This window comes from Bufo bufo, chromosome 5, assembly GCF_905171765.1.
Source record: "Bufo bufo chromosome 5, aBufBuf1.1, whole genome shotgun sequence".
Lineage (NCBI taxonomy): Eukaryota > Metazoa > Chordata > Amphibia > Anura > Bufonidae > Bufo > Bufo bufo.
This window is the reverse complement of record NC_053393.1, coordinates 240,360,690-240,378,247: the sequence shown is the minus strand read 5'-3', so window position 1 is coordinate 240,378,247 and position 17,558 is coordinate 240,360,690.

Sequence of the window (17,558 nt, the reverse complement as noted above, 5' to 3'; positions counted from 1 at the left end):
AAATCTAATGTCATGCAAGCCTAAAAAAGGTGCATTTCCATATTAAGGCCACAAATCCTGACCCAACTGCACATCTGATCATTTTATACTAAATGTAAAGTTCTTTAATGATGCTGTTAGTTTAGACGATTAGACCCATGGTTGAGTCAACACTTGCAGCAGTAATACCGGTCAAGAAATGTGCCTGTATTATGCTTGTGTGAAATTAGCCAAATAAGAACATTAAGCACTTTAAAATGGGCCCAAAAAAGCTTTCAAAACTTACAACATTTGCTACAGATGCCTGAGAAATGTACATTCGCTTGAACTCAAATACTGTGTCAGGGACTGACCCAGAGCCAATTATTCTAATAACACTGTAAGTTGCCTTTAGGTTTCTCTTTTTTCATTAATCTCATTTTTATGTATGACATTTTATTAGAGAATAGCTGTCAACGGATTTTACCACTGCATGTCATCAATTAAAGAATAAATAAGATGTTGTTGCAGACACAGTGTTATGGTTCATTTCATCCACCATGTAGTGCCTTTTTCCACACTTCAAATCCTCAGACAGGATCCAAGACATAGTGAATCAGTACACAGATACACTAATTGGTGTCAAGGGAACACAATGGTATAGAAACACATAGAAAAACAGAACAAAACACACTCATTTCCTTCAGTGTGCTCCTTCTGTGGGTAATTAACCTTCATCATCCTTAAAGCAGTCCTCACCCACACTGATTAAGGTTAACGGTATTTAAAGCGTATGTGCCATTATTTATTTATTTATTTTTTTCAGAAAGAGGAAGAATAAATGATGATGATTATATAGTGTATATACGGTTATATTGCTCCAATTCTTTTCAACTTGACACTGGTCCCCATTCTTTTCCTCATACCTGCTTATAAGAATGGAGGGTGGCCTTTAAGGCTTAGCAGCGCACAACCGTATGATGACTCCAAGCAATCTCTAGGCTTTACAGAGCCATAATACAGCACCCATAATAGTATTCGAGTCCTTACTGTACCGCCATATGCCTCCATTTATATATGTAGGTATATAGAAAAGATTTCTTATTACTATCCTAAATGTAGACAACTTAAAACTAGATCAGATGTGCAAATTTAACACAATGGTGCATGCTGTGTGATAGACATGTTAGAATCATTTCTATTATTTATGCCACTTTGGTTTGTTTGGTTTACTTCAGATCAATATTTTGTGTCCTCTTTTCCATAAGCCAATCCCTGTTTCTAGACACTTTTTAAAACTGTCTAGTGAGTTGCAAAAAGTGTCTTAAACACTCTGCCCAAATCCTCTGAAGACGCCAGATTAGTTGGCGAAACATATCGGGGGCAGTGCTTGGTCAATATTTTAGACAGCAGGTGCACATACAGTAGATGTGAAAATCTAACAAAAGTTCATAAGCAAATGAACATAGCGCAGGTAAAGAAGGCAAGTGAGCCTGTATTAGCGCGCTGGAAAGGCTCACTATATCCCTTAGCTAGTTATTCACACTGTGACGAAAACAGTGCGTGATAGTAGATACAGATAGAAAGAAACTATGTGACACAGCTGATACTTGTAATCCTTTTATTTAGATATATAGTAGATATATTAAGATGGATTTAATAAATGTTACATTTTAACAAGTATAAGTAGCACATGGAACAAAAAGGCGTTATTGGTCTGATGGAACATTTGTAAATAATAAAAGAAAATGGTCTTAAACTTCCCCAGGAAGGGAGCTGTTGTAGTTTAAACCATGTCTCATGGCCGGCAGAACCAAGCGCTAAAGTTATGTAGAGGCCTGCGCCTAAAAATGTAAATCGCCGGTCTTAATAAATGACCCCCTCTGTGTATGTCCAGACAAAGTGAAATGTGCATAGCTTGTTTGCACATATTAAAGCAGCAGGAATTACGGCAATTGACACATATTACATGTTTCTACTGTACAATATCCACACTATAAATTTAGACTACAACATCTTTACAAATTATGTTTAATCCCAAACAGTAAAACAAGCACCTTCTTTCTTACCCAAAGTAATATGCCCATGTTTATTAAAAGTGGTGTAATTTTAGCCACCAGTTGTGGCTGGAAGAAGTCCTCTTAGCTGCCTGGGCAGGATGGTTAAGAAAAGAGAAAGTGTGAGTTGCTGGATACAACTGTACTGTTCTGTGTATACTGCTATAACCTGCAGAGTTCCGGCATAGAACTGGTATTTACCACTATATGGTCCCTTGTGGTAATTTTGGTCATAGTACAGTGGTTTCTATTCAGTTACAGTATGGTGGTATTTAGTCACTATGTGGTAGTAAATTTGTGTTCATCGTCTGGCAGTATTATTTGTCTAGTGTTATTGTTGGTAATATTGGACTTAGCTTACTGGGTTTTGTTCAGTAACAGCATGGTGATAATATTTACTTGTATTTACTTGTATAGTGGTATTATTTGTTAACTGTTTGACTGTATTATTTAGAGGTGTATCATCATTAGGGTTGAGCGAATCGGGTTTGGATTGCTGTATCTGAACCCAATTCTTTTAAAAACTACTTTAAGAATATTGGCTCCATCCTACTGTAAAATGTATTGCCTTACAAACAGTAATTTATGCAAATAAACAAAGTGACACGTGATAAAGGTGAGACAAAGAAAGCCTCACAATATTTTCTGAAACTTTGTAAAGACCTCCGCAGAGGCAATACATTTTACAGTAGGAAGGATCCGATATTTTTAACTACGTTTTTAAAAGAATCAGGTTTAGATACAGCAATCTGAACCCGATTCGCCCAGCCCTAATCATTATTCATAGAAAATAGGATTTTTGGGGAGGGGGAGAATATATCTTTATAGATCATAGCAATACCACTAGGTCTTTCGCATCCAATCTACATGCTGATGTGGGGGGAGGGGTTACATGAGGTGGGTGGCCAGGTCCAAAATTTGTCCTGGGGCCCATAAGATTCTAAATACACACCAGATGATTACTGCTGAATGTGTGTAAATACAATGTAATTGACAACTCTGCTCTTAGGTCCCCATATGCCAGAAACAGCCTGTGAATGCATGACACACATGTAAAACCTGGGGGTACTACTATGGCATTTGCAATTGTTGGGTAATGTAATGCAATGTAATGTAAAGATGTGAAGATGGAATATGGCTGGCAATGTTTGGTAACAGGAATGGAACTTACCATTCCATTCCTCCCTTCTTGGAGGGAGTGGGCTCGTCTGACTTCCTGTCAAGGGTGGGGCTGAGCTGGAGAGAGGCCAAGAATGTAGAGTGAGGATGTGATCCATCTTCCATTCCTCCAGACCATGATGACCCCAGAGGCAGCTCATCTGTGAGGACCACTACTCCAGAGAGCTTGCAGGGTCCTAGGCCACAGAAAATTTGAAAGCTATGGTGTATTAGTCAGCAAAGTGGTCAAGCAAACAATCTATCAAGACTCTGCTGTAAAGTGGTGGGTAACATGTTAAGACACCATCATGAGAGTTCAGGATAGGCATAGCTAGAAGCCTGCATCATTTTGTGGACACCTACAGCCACAGGTTCCAAAGTAAAGCCATAGGAAAGGGAATCAGAGAGAGACAGTGTCAGCTAGCAAGTTTCTGAGTGTCATCTTTGCCACATTGCCAGCCACCATACCCCATCATCTGAGAGGAGAGAAAGTGAACTTTGTATGAACTGCTGATGAATGTTCTGCTATCCATTTTTGCACTCCGAAAGAAGTTATTTGTTCAACCATCTCTGCCTGGTTCCTTTCACCATCATTCTTTTCCACTGCATCGAACCCCAGGGAGCAACAGCCTGGGCGAATATTCGTCATAAATTTGCAAATTCACCATGATTTTGATTGCAAAAATTGGCAATATAATATGCGCGCATTGTGTGCGCAATACAGGCGTGGGTTATTGTTGCTACATTTTTCAAGCTACTAGAAGTTTCCTGAGACTGGAGAAAATGGTTGGCATGGCAGAACATTACAATAGCTTTATATGCAGATAGAGTGCTCCAATATATTTGCGATTGCGCAAATCGGCAATTATTGATGCGCATATTTTGCCACAATACATGCAACTTTACATTTTAGCAGGTCTGACTACATATTACTGATTGGTGCACTAAGTATTGTTGTGAACTTGTGACATCACAGCACTATGTATGTATGTATGTATGTATGTATAGACAGCAGAACCTATCACACTACCTAACACCCTGCACTGGAACCTATCAGCTACACTATATCACTATCTAACCTACACTGACTATCTTCCACTAACTATTTAATGTAATGAATGGAAAGCACAGAGCACAGCAATGTCACTGCTCTCTCTCTCTCTCTCTCTCTCTCTCTCTCTCTCAGAACTGCAAAAAACTGCAGAAAATGGCTGCTGGGGAGTTTCTTATATAGTAAAGGGTAGGAAACTTTCCTATTGGTTGCTAGGGATGTTGCTAAGCTCAGAAAAAGACATGGCAGCCTTCTCATTGGCCCACAAGCAAGAAGCAGGGAGGGATCAGTTCAGATGAAAAACAAATCTAGAATATTTGTGAATACAAATACAGATGTAGCAGGGTTAGCACTCAAACCCTTAACTCAAATTTATTAAATCATCGTGTTATCTTGAAATATAAGCCATTGAAAAGCAATTGAAGGTGTTTGCTTAGTTTAGATAACACATCTCAGAAATCTCAGAAAGCATGAGTGTTAACTCTACTACATCGGTATATAGCACTATATTCTAAATCTTCGCAGATTCTTGAAGTGGTGATATTTGCGATTAAATTTAGCGATTTGAATATTCGCGCCCAACACTAGTGAGTATTTTACCTTGGAAGCTGGCTTACATTTAGACTGGCGCTGTATGCGCAAAGTAATGGAGAGGCCTGTGCCTCTTCATAACTTTGGCGGATCCACCGCCAGATATAGGGGTTATACGCCTGTCTTAATAAATGACCCCCTATAATTTTATTACAAGGCTTAATGCTATAAAAGTAAACACCAATTGCTTGTGCTGGGTATGCTGGCAATAAACAGGATAGAAGAGAAAAACAGCTGTGGACCTAAGCTGCGTATTTGTGGAAGCTTAAAAAGGTAAACAGTTGTAATCTCAGCAGAGCAAGGATTCCCCCGTCACACTGTTTGCATTCATATCTATTGTGTTCATGGCTGTAATTACTTTGTAGCTGAGTATTAATATTATAACCCACAGCACACAGCAAGCTCCAGTATAATGCCAGTACAACTAACACAGGCTTTGCCAAACAGTAAAATAATGTTTGTTGTAATTAGTAGTGTTGATCGAGCACCGTAGTGCTCGGGGGCTCGGGCCAAACACATCGGGATGTTCGGGTGCTCAACCGAGCATCCGAGTATAGTGGAAGTCAATGGGAGAACCTGAGCATTAAACCAGGTACCCCCTGCTCTGAAGAGGGGAGGGTGCCTGGTTCCTAGGAAAATGTCAGAAATTGATGTCTGGATGCATCTTGTACTCGCAGGTCACTGTGAACGATGTTGTCCAAATAGTACGCCACTTTTACAGACTGACAATAATATGCACAAAACCAAAGAAAAGATTTTAGAGGAAAAATTTATAGGAAACATTCTTTCCTGTATATTTACTTGTATATTAAGTGCAAGTGCTGCCAAAAATTGCAAGGAAGAGGCACTCCGATGCAACCTGTATATGACATAAAGGAGGGCCTCATTCACATTGTGGTACAATTGTTCAGGTAGTGGGATTCCTACACTCATAAAGCCTATATACTAAGTGAAAAGGCTGCCAAAAATTAAGAGGAAACGGCACTACAATATACCCTTTGTTACACATAAAGGAGGGCATCATACACAGCCTTGAAACATTATGATTGATGGCCTGCTGACCCTCAAAAACATTTGTAGCAAGGGCCTGCTGATATGACCATCTAAAACATTATGGGCGAGGGCCTGCTGCCGCTTTGGTGACTCTAGATAACCTGGGAACTATCACGTCCCTGTGATGGCAACGATCTATTCGGATATCTGCCCTATCAACTTTCGATGTTATTTTCAGCCGAAACCATGTAGACCATGGGTAACGGGGGAATCATGGTTCGATTCCGGAGAGGGAGCCTGAGAAACAGCTACGGCTACCACATCCAAGAAAGGCAGCATGCGCGTAAATTACCTATTAGCTATAATTAGGTGAGGGCCTTCAGGTGAGCTGACCCTGTAACAGATTTTAGGTGCGGGCCGGCAGGTGAGATGACCCTGTAAAAGACTTTAGGTACGGGCCTGCAGTAGAGCTGACCCTGTAAAAGATTTTAGGTACGGGCCTGCAGTAGAGCTGAGCCTGTAAAAGATTTTAGGTGCGGGCCTGCTGGTGAGCTGACCCTGTAAAAGATTGTAGGTGAAGGCCTGCTGGTGAGCTGACCCTGTAAAAAATTATATGCGAGGGCCTGCTGGTGAGCTGACCCTCTAAAACATTATATGTGAGGGCCTGCTGGTGAGTGGACCCAGTAAAAGATTGTAGGTGAAGGCCTGCTGGTGAGCTGACCCTCTAAAAAATTAAATGCGAGGGCCTTCAGGTGAGCTGACCCTGTTTAAGATTTGAGGTGCGGGCCTGCTGGTGAGCTGACCCTGTAAAATATTTGAGGTGCGGGCCTGCTGGTGAGCTGACCCTGTAAAAGATTTTATGTGCACGCCTGCTGGTGAGCTAACCCAGTAAAAGATTGTAGGTGAAGGCCTGCTGGTGAGGATTCTTAAAACCTCACAGAAGTCAGACATCTATGCCCACTCCTCGCTTGTGAATAGCGGAAGTTGACTGGAAACGCGACGACCATGTTGCAGCTGGTATTCACTACTGCCCCCTGCTGCTCACAAAGCCTGGCCAACATGTGGAATGTGGAGTTACCAAGTTACGGCCATTATCAGACACAACCATGCCTGGTTCTAGGTTGAGTGATGAGAGCCACAGCTCAGTCTGGTCTCTTATCCCCTGCCACAGCTCTGCGGCGGTGTGCTGTTTGTCCCCTAAGCTTATCAGCTTCAGCACGGCCTGTTGCTGCTTCCCCACTGCAGTGCTACACTGCTTCAGCTACCAACTGATGACTGAATGGCGCTGCACACGGATAATTTGGATGTGGAAGTGGAGGAGGAGGCGGAGGAGGAGAAGTGGGGGTTGGAACCACTAACCTAGGTGCTAGCGCAAACCTTGATCGACGTAGGGCCCGCAATCCTTGGCGTCGGTAGCACCTGTGCCATCCCAGGATACGACTTACTCCCGGCCTCCACAACGTTCACCCAGTGTGCCGTCAGGGAAATGTAGTGTCCCTGGCTGAATGCACTTGTCCATTTGTCCGTGGTTAAGTGGACCTTCCCAGTAACTGCGTTGGTCAGGGCACGTGTGATGTTATGGGACACATGTTGGTGTAAGGATGGCACGGTACACTGTGAAAAATAGTGGCGGCTGGGGACTGAGTAACGAGGGACGGCCGCCGACATCAGACTGTGGAAGGCCTAAGTGTCCACAAGCCTATATGGCAACATTTCCAGGGCCAGTAATTTGGAAAGTTGCGCATTTAGTGCTATGGCCTGTGAGTGGGTGGCTGGGTATTTGTGCTTGAGTTCAAATGCCTGGGGTAAGGACATTTGTACGCTGCGCTGCGACACAGAAGTGGATGTGGTTGCTGATGGTGATTGTGAAGGTACAGGTGCAGGGCAGGATGCATCCGGGCCTGTGCCTTCGACAAGGGATTGGCCAGCACGTAACACATGGGAAGAGGAGGCAATGGTGTGACCCGCAGACACAGATTGTGGACCCAGACGTTTGTCCCACTTATTACGGTGCTTGGATGCCATGTGGCGGATCATGCTGGTGGTAGTGAGGTTGCTAGTGTTCACGCCCCGGCTCATTTTCGTATGGCACAGGTTGAAAACTACTATTCTTTTGTCGTCCGCACTTTCCTCAAAAAAGCGCCATACTGCGGAACATCTACCCCTTGGCAAGGGAAATTTGAAACTGGCCAGCTAAGACTTGTCCTAGGTTGCTAATATAGCTTATATGTTTATACAGCTAGACCTGCCAATAAGCTTAATACAGTTCCTATGTTTGTTTGTTAAAAACAAGGGCAGAGTTATTTACAGTGACTTCATATTTGGATGTCATATAACTTTTATATATTGTGTTTACAGAAGCAGAAAAGATAATATGCCTTTAAGATTCATTATATAGATGTGAAGTAAGCTCAATGACACAGCAGAAACAACAGAAAGCATAGAGTTAAACTGTTGTTGCTGGGCAGGAGTCTAGACCAATCACAGCCAGCCTCACACACAGCCTGTGTGGGAAATTCCCCTAGCAGGAGCTGCTAGAAATCATTATTCACCAGAGAGAGAAGCTGAACAGACATTTACTCCACTAAGAGCTGTGTTTTACGGAAGCGGAGAGGCCAAAATAGGTATTTAAAACAGTTATATAATGTTCTTACTGTTAATATAGTGATTAGAACTGTATACTGAACCAGTAACATGTGTGCTCACTTACAGTTCCACCAATTGCAAACTACAAATACCATACAAACAATTGCAACCATGCAAATTCCATATTGCAATCCAAATTGCATAGAACCATCAGCAACTGTTCCCTGTGTGAGCAAGCAAAGACACCTCAGTGGAGTTAACATAGAGGTCATATATTGTGTGCATTAGTCAAACTGCAGTCGACTCTTAAAGGCAAAATAGTCAGAGAAATAGCGCCAACCCTCCTGTGATCCCTAGAGAGAGAAAGAGACGCATAGTGGGAGGCCAAAGTCCAAAGCTAGAGTGCCCGCACCGCTATCCACGGAGAGACCACGTACTGCAGCCAGCTAGTTTCCCACCACTAGGCCCAAAGCCTGCAGAAGTGTATCCAAGCCAGCGCATCGCAAGTCAGCACAAAGAATCGCAAGTCAGCACCGAACATCGCAAGCAGCGTATCCAAGCCAGCGCATCGCAAGTCTACACAGAGCATCGCAAGTCAACGCAGAGCATCGCATCATATCAAGAAAAGACACGTCTCCTTTAAGACTGACATTTGTTCCTGCTCTTCAGAATAAGGTCAGAGCTTTCCTTTTATTACTTATCATTGCATATAGGTTTTGGCATAAAGAGACATTTTTGTGTTCAGAAATAAGAGACTTTAAAGAAAAAACAAAGGACTCTATTGCATTTAAAGTAAAAGTCATTTATTTCTGCATTTTGTCAGTATTTCATTTAAAGGGAAAGTCATTTATTTCTGCATTTTTTCAGTATTGCATCTTATTATTGGTATTGATTGTGATAGCATTGAAAGTAAAATGTCTGAGCCTTGTATTACCATGCCACTGTTACAGGATACAAAGATAGATAAAGTAGAAGTTGAAGAGCAAGGGAACCTGTCTGAGGTAGAAGAGTCTGATGTAGCATTAGTCTTGCCTCAAACAAATATAGCCCAAACAGATAAACTAAGACGTTCCTCACGTGCCAGAAAACCGACCTCAAATATGCTGGAAAATTTGGAGCAAGGAGCAGCATTAAAAGAGAAAAAGTTCACCCGGATGTATTATAGGTGGAAATAATACATTAAAGACATTCGTAGAAAGCTAAAGCAAGAAAGTATAAAAAGGAACTTGAGTGATATGGTAGAGACGGTAGAAGAATCTGAATCAGAGCTTATGGCAGCATATGTCAACCTGCGGTTGTTTAAAACACCTTCCCAGGATATTGTAAGGAACATGGACACATGTACTGCAGTCACTAAAGATTTAGTAAAACTCATGAGAGAACTTTCATCTGCAGCTAATTATGATGAAGTTAAAGCAAGAAGTAGAATGAATGAGCTTTTTATGAGAGACTATGCTAGGTCCTTAGGGGGAACCACAATCTCAAGTGTGACTTCCTTTACTAGCAGAAGTGCCACCCATATATCAGAGTCCACAAATACTTCAGCCAAAAGAAAGGAATTAGCTGAACAACTTGCTGTCAAGAGAGCAGAAATTAAAATGGAAGTTGCCATCGAGGCACAGCGCTGTCAAATGGAAGCACAGCGCCATCAAATGGAAGCTGAAATGGATGCACAATGCCATCAGATGGAAGCTGAAATGGAGGCACAGCACCATCAAATGGAAGCTGAAATGCAAGCACAGCACCAACAGATGAAAGGTCTGGAAAGGCAGAAAGAAGTTAAGATCATAGAAGCCAGACTCAGAGAACTTGAGGAAGATATGAGGATGAGTCAGAGTAGTCATAGGTTCAAATCTGTACTAAGTAAAGAAAAAGACTCCTATTTTCCTTCATACGCTCAAGAGAATGAAAGGAAATCTCCAGCATGTAGTGAAGAAATAAGTCATTTTCCTTCCATATCTGCTCAGAAAGACAAAGAGAGGCCTAGTCCAGTGTTAGGAAAAAGGTGTTTAGATTTTCCCTCTATCTCTACCAGAAAAGAAGAAGAAAGGGACTCACCTAATTCAGAACTAAGTGAGAAAATAGAACCGGATGATTCTATTCCTAGATGCCACGGCAATGCTCAGGAGAATGTTACAACCATTGTCCCAGCAAGACCACAGAGAACAGTCCTAGCTAGACTTCCCGTTCCGGAACCTACTGTATTTTAAGGAGACGTACTGAAGTAGTGGAAGGCAAGTTTTGAAATGATCATTGAGCATCATTGCTTCAGTCCAGTCGACAAGCTATTATACTTTCAGAGATATGTTGGTGGGGAAGCAAAGAAAGTTCTTGAAGGTAACTAAAAAAGACGAAGAAGCCTACAAGCAAGCTTGGTAAAAATTTAATGCAAGATATGGTCATCTTTTCTTAGTACAAATGGCTTTTAGAGAGAAATTGAATAACTGGCCTAAAATAGGTCCTAAAGAACACTTCAGACTCCAAGAGTATGGTGACTTCATGCAAGCATGCAACAATGCCACCCCACATGTTCAAGGTCTAGAAGTACTGAACAACTATCTAGAAAACCACAGGATGCTAGCCAAGCTACCTGAAGAAGTGGCTTCTAGATGGAATCTCTATGTGACAGTAAGATCTAGGCAAGCACTTCCCAAGTTTTAAAGAGTTCTCTGAGTCAACCAATAAGGAAGCACGGATAGCATGTAATCCAGTAACATCATCTTACGTCTTAAAATCCTTAAAAGAAAGGCCTGCAAGAGAGATGAGATGCGCAAGAGCAACTAGCTTTGCAACCAACGCAGCAGCTAAAGGTCCAGATACCTACGAGACCAAGTTCAAAGTCACTACTGGGATCAGTAGAGAGACAGAACCGACAAATCTTCAGACTACCTTCAAATGTATGTTCTGTGGAGAAAACCACTCCATACACAAGTGCCAACAATTGAAAGAGAAGCCCCCATATGAAAAGAAAAGGTTTGTACATGAGAACCAACTGTGTTTCGGATGTCTAAGAAAAAGGCATGTTACTAAGAAGTGTAATAAAAAGGCCACATGCAGCGTTTGCAAAGGATGCCATCCTACACCACTACATGAAGACGACGGCACATCAATGGTTGTACCAGTTTGCATTTCAAATCCTAAAAGGAGGAACAAGAAGGTATACGCCTATGCGCTACTGGATGCCCAGAGTGACATCACCTTCATTGATCAAGAAATCTGCAAGAAATTACAAGTGGCTACAGAACCAGTGAAGCTCAAACTCACCACAATGATGGGGAGAGACACATTAGTGAACAGTTAAAGGGTCTAAGAGTTAGAGGACTTCGTTCAAACTTCACATTAGATCTACCTCCAGCTTATACAAAAGATGATATACCTCTAGATCGAGATCTCATACCTACCTGTGAAACAGCCAATAAGTGGGAGCACTTATCTATCATATCTCATGAAATGTCCCTGCTGAAGGAGTTTGGTGTTGGACTGTTGATAGGTTACGATTGTCCCGAAGCCTTGGTACCATGAAAGGTAATCACAGGAGGAAAGGGTGAACCTGCGCTGTTCAAACCGATCTAGGATGGTGTGTTGGTGGAAAACAGCAAATCGCAAACTCAAGACAGGTGACAGGATTGTGTCATCGAATATCTGTCCAAGAGTTACCAACTGCAAGTCCAGCAAAAGTAATCAAGATCCTTGAATATGACTTTGCAGACATAAGTTCTAAAGAAAAGAGTGTATCCCAAGAAGACATAAAGTTTGTACACACTCTAGAAGAAAGTATTCATCAGAATCAACAAGGTCATCTTGAAATGCCCTTACCTTTCAGAGAATGACCTCGTCTTACAAATAACAGAAATCTTGCCCTAGCAAGATTGAAATGTTTGAAGAAAAGAATGGGAAGAGATCCCAAACTCAAGAATGATTATTTGAAATTCATGGAAGGCATCCTCAAAGAAGTAAATGCAGAGAAAGTTAATAACCAACCTAAAGAGGAAGAAGATTAGATTAGAGGTATATGAATCCCTATCAGATTGGAACAGTTTCAGTGGAGTCCAGGAGAAATGGGACTACTTAAAAGTGGCACTATTGAAGGCAACAGATAATTGCATTAGGCTTGTCAGTAAAAGCAAAAAAAGGAAGAGACCACTGTGGTACTCAGCAGAAGTGGCCAAAATCATTAAAAACTAAAAGATAGCATTTAGTAATTATAAAAATAAAAAAAACGCGGATGACAGGCAAATTTATAAGATTAGGCAGAGAGGCCAAGCAAGTTATAAGAACTTCTAAAGCACAGGCAGAAGAGAAATTAGCTCAGTCAGGGAAAAAAGGTGATAAGACATTCTTCAGATACATAAATGAAAAAAGGAAACTAAAACAAGGAATTACCAAATATGGAAGAAGATAAAGAACTATCTGACTGCCTCAATGAATACTTCTGTTCAGTTTTTACAAAGGAAAATGAAGGAAAAGGACCTCAGTTAGGGAGGAAGACTAATTAATCTTTTGATGCATGTGTCTTTACAGAGGAAGAGGTTCTAAGTCAGCTGTCTAAAATTAATACAAATAAGTCACAGGGGCCTGATGGGATACACCTTAAGCTATTAAAAAAGCTTAGCGGTGAACTAGCAAAACCATTAACAGATTTATTTAACTAATCACTGGTAACAGGAGTCGTCCCAAAAGATTGAAAATTAGCAAATGTTGTGCCCATGCACAGGAAAGGTAGTAGGGAGGAATCGGGCAACTATAGGCCAGTAAGCCTGACATCAATAGTGGGGAAATTAATGGAAACCATACTTAAGGAGAGGATTGTGGAACATCTAAAATCCCATGGATTGAAAGATGAAAAACAGCATGGGTTTACTTCAGGGAGATCATGTCAAACTAATCTTATAGATTTTTTTGATTGGGTGACTAAAATAATAGATGGTGCAGGTGCAGTAGACATTGCTTATCTAGACTTTAGTAAGGCTTTTGATACGGTCCCACATAGAAGGCTTATCAATAAATTGCAGTCTTTGAGCTTGGACTCCCATATTGTTAAATGGATTAGACAGTGGCTGAGGGACAGACAACAGAGGGTTGTAGTCAATGGAGTATATTCAGACCATGGTCTTGTTACCAGTGGGGTACCTCAGGGATCTGTTCTGGGACCCATATTGTTTAATATCTTTATCAGCGAAATTGCAGAAGGCCTCGATGGTAAGGTGTGTCTTTTTGCTGAGGACACAAAGATTTGTAACAGGGTTGATGTTCCTGGAGGGATACACCAAATGGAAAAGGATTTAGGAAAACTAGAGGAATGGTCAAAAATCTGGCAACTAAAATGTAATGTTGATCAGTGCAAGAAAATGCACCTGGGGTGTAAAAACCCAAGAGCAGAATATAAAATCAGTGATACAGTCCTAACCTCAGTATCTGAGGAAAGGGATTTAGGGGTTTTTATTTCAGAAGACTTAAAAGGTAGTCAGACAATGTCATAGAGCAGCAGGAAATGCTAGCAGAATGCTTGGGTGTATAGGGAGAGGCATTAACAGTAGAAAGAGGGAGGTGCTCATGCTGCTCCACAGAGCACTAGTGAGAACTAATTTGGAGTATTGTGGTCAGTACTGGAGACCATATCGCCAGAAGGATATTGATACTTTGGAGAGAGTTCAGAGAAGAGCTACTAAACTAGTACATGGATTGCAGGATAAAACCTACCAGGAAAGATTAAAGGACCTTAACATGTATAGCTTGGAAGAAAGCCGAGACAGAGGGGATATAATAGAAACTTTTAAATACATAAAGGGAATCAACAAGGTAAAAGAGGAGAAAATATTTAAAAGAAGAAAAACTGCTACAAGAGGACATAGTTTTAAATTAGAGGGGCAAAGGTTTAAAAGTAATATCAGGAAGTATTACTTTACTGAGAGAGTAGTGGATGCATGGAATAGCCTTCCTGCAGAAGTGGTAGCTGCAAATACAGTGAAGGAGTTTAAGCATGCATGGGATAGGCATAAGGCCATCCTTCATATAAGATAGGGCCAGGGGCTATTCATAGTATTCAGTATATTGGGAAGACTAGATGCGCCAAATGGTTCTTATCTGCCGACACATTCTATGTTTCTATGTTTCTATGCTAAGTGTGGTACATCCCACATCAAGGTATTTACCACTCAAAGAAACCAGATAAGATTAGAGTAGTATTTGATTGCTCAGCAAAGTACAACGGTGTTGCATTGAATGATCATCTACTAAAAGGACCAGATCTTACAAACACTCTGCCTGAAGTACTCTGTAGATTCAGAAAGTATCCCGTAGCGGTCATGTGTGACATTGAAAAGATGTTACACCAGTTTCATGTTAAGAATGAAGATATAGACTTCCTGAGGTTTCTATGGTGGGAGGACGGAGATACAGATTCAAAGCCAGCAGAATACAGAATGAAAGTACACTTGTTGGGAGCAGCATCATCTCCAGGTTGCGCCAATTATGGTATGAAGTACCTGGCCAATCAGAATAAAAAGGATTGCCCATCAGCAGCAAATTTTCTGAAGAAAAACTTTTATGTAGATGATGGCCTTATAAGTCTAGAGTCCAAAGAATCTGCAATCAAACTAGTGAAAGAAAGCAAAGAGTTATGCACAAGAGGAAACCTGCGCCTTCATAAATTTATCTCACACAACAGAGAGATACTGGAATCCATCAGTGACTCTGAACATGCATCAACAATGAAGAATGTAGATCTCAATTATGATCATCTTCCAGTTCAAAACGTACTTGGATTGGGATGGAATGATGAGAATGACAAGTTCCTCTTTGAAATATCTATTGAAGAGAAAGTTGCAACTAGATACACCATTCTTTCCGCAGTGTCTTCTATATTTGATCCATTGGGATTCTTCGCCCCAGTAATCCTCAGAGCAAGAGAAATACTACAAGAATTATGCAGACAGAAGTTGGGATGGGACGAACCCATACCTGAAAATATGAGGCCAAGGTGGGAGAGTTGGATAAGAGACCTGCAAAACTTGAAAGAGGTTTGGATACCCAGATGTTTTGTACCTCATGATTTCGGAAAGTACAAGAAAATAGAATTTCATCACTTTTCAGATGCCAGTAGTTATGGTTATGGTCAGTGCTCCTACATCATAGTAATAGGAGAAGAAATAATACACTATTCCCTGGTTATGGGGAAGGCCAGAGTTGCCCCTACCAGTATTCAGACAATACCAACATTAAAACTGACAGCAGCTGTTGTTTCAGCATCAGTAAGCAAGTCTCTGAGAGAAGAATTGGAGTTGAAAATAGATGAAGAATATTTTTGAACAGACTCACAAGTTGTCCTAGGATGCATAAACAACGAAGCTCGAAGATTCCATATCTTTGTCGCCAACAGAGTTCAGAAAATTCTGGAAATAACAAATCCAGAATATTGGCATCACATTGACACAAAGCATAACCCAGCAGATCATGCTTCAAGAGGCATGAATGTAACAGAATTGAAGAATTCAAACTTGTTCACAGACCCAGAGTTCCTTTGGGAAAAGTAAATCACGCCCAGCAAAGGTTACACAGAATTGTCTATGGGTGATCCAGAAGTAAAAGTTGTACAAACATTGAGCACTGCTGCCAATTGTCCAGATGACATACTTGAAAGACTAGCGAAATGTTCAAAATGGAATACGGTCATAAACGTAGTAGCTCAAATTCAATGTTTGGCAAAGGGAATCAGAATGAAGGAATTGTTGAATGTAGAAGAAAGAATAAAAGCTGAAGAAACAGTCATAAGAGTCATTCAACTGAGATTCTACAGTGAAGAGTTGAAGAGACTTAGTCAAGAACCTAAAAGGCTTCCAAACAACCACCCATTGTACAAGCTTAATCTTGTTCTGCAGGAGGGTATACTGAAGGTGGGATGGAGACTGGAAAATGCATCAGTACCTAGCAGAGTAAAGCATCCAACAAAATCTACCCAAAAATACTACCTTCACAAGATTGATTATTGATCACTACCACAACAAATCCTTGCACCAGGGAAGAAGCTTTACCCAAAGCTGTTTGAGAGAAGGGAGTTACTGGATAGTGAAAGGAAGCAAAGTTATAGCAAAGTATATAAGTAAATGTGTAGTCTGCAGAAAGGCATGTAGACCTACAGAAGAACAAACAATGGCAGATTTACCAGCAGATCGTGTAAACCCATCACCACCATTTCTTTATAGCGGAATGGATTGTTTTAGCCCATTCATCACCAAACAATGGAAATGTTAGAGACTATGTCAACTGACACATTCCTCAATGCCTTGAGATGTTTCATAGCCATTAGAGGTACTCTCCGAGAGCTTAGATCTGACCAAGGATCTAATTTTGTCGGAGCAAAGAATGAATTGAAGAAAGCTCTGAAAGAGATCGATAAAGAAAAGGTAACTGAGTATTTGTTAGAGAAACAGTGTGATTTTCATATGAATGCTCCACATGCAAGCTATACAGAAGGAGTTTGGGAAAGACAAATCAGAACTGTAAGAAATGTGTTAAGTTCAGTGTTGAAAAAGAATGCCAGAAGAATAGATGATGCTTCACTTAGGACCCTATTCTATGAAGTAATGTCTATTGTTAACAGTCAGCCACTTACAGTTGATAATATCAACGATCCAACAAGTTTGGACCCTTTAACTCCCAACCATCTACTTCACCTTAAAGGGGTTGTCCGAGTTATGAAAAAAAATAATATAGCACTGAAAATCTGATATATAACTGAGCTAAGCAAGTTTTATGCCCAAAAAAATATATATTTTTCCTCATTTCCATGGTTCTTTTCTGGTCCTTTGTTTACATGCAATAAAAACAATCTCTGCCCCTCCCCCTGCTCTGCTAAGGGAGTGGATACAAGTGCTGCCCTGAGTGACATGTCTGACTGCTGGGAGACTCTGCAGCATGTTTTATGTGTAGGACGACAAGTCCCAGCTGTATAATGACACTGCTAAAGGAGTGGATACAAGAGCTGCCCTGAGTGACATGTCTGCCTGCTGGGAGACTCAGCAGCATGTTGTATGTGTAGGACTACATGTCCCACCTGTATAATGACACTGCTAATACACACAGGATCTTCCCCCTACCTTCTTGTGAAATGCTCTCTCTAGTATGTCAGATCATGTGCCCAGAATTGTCTCCTCACTGCCTGCAGA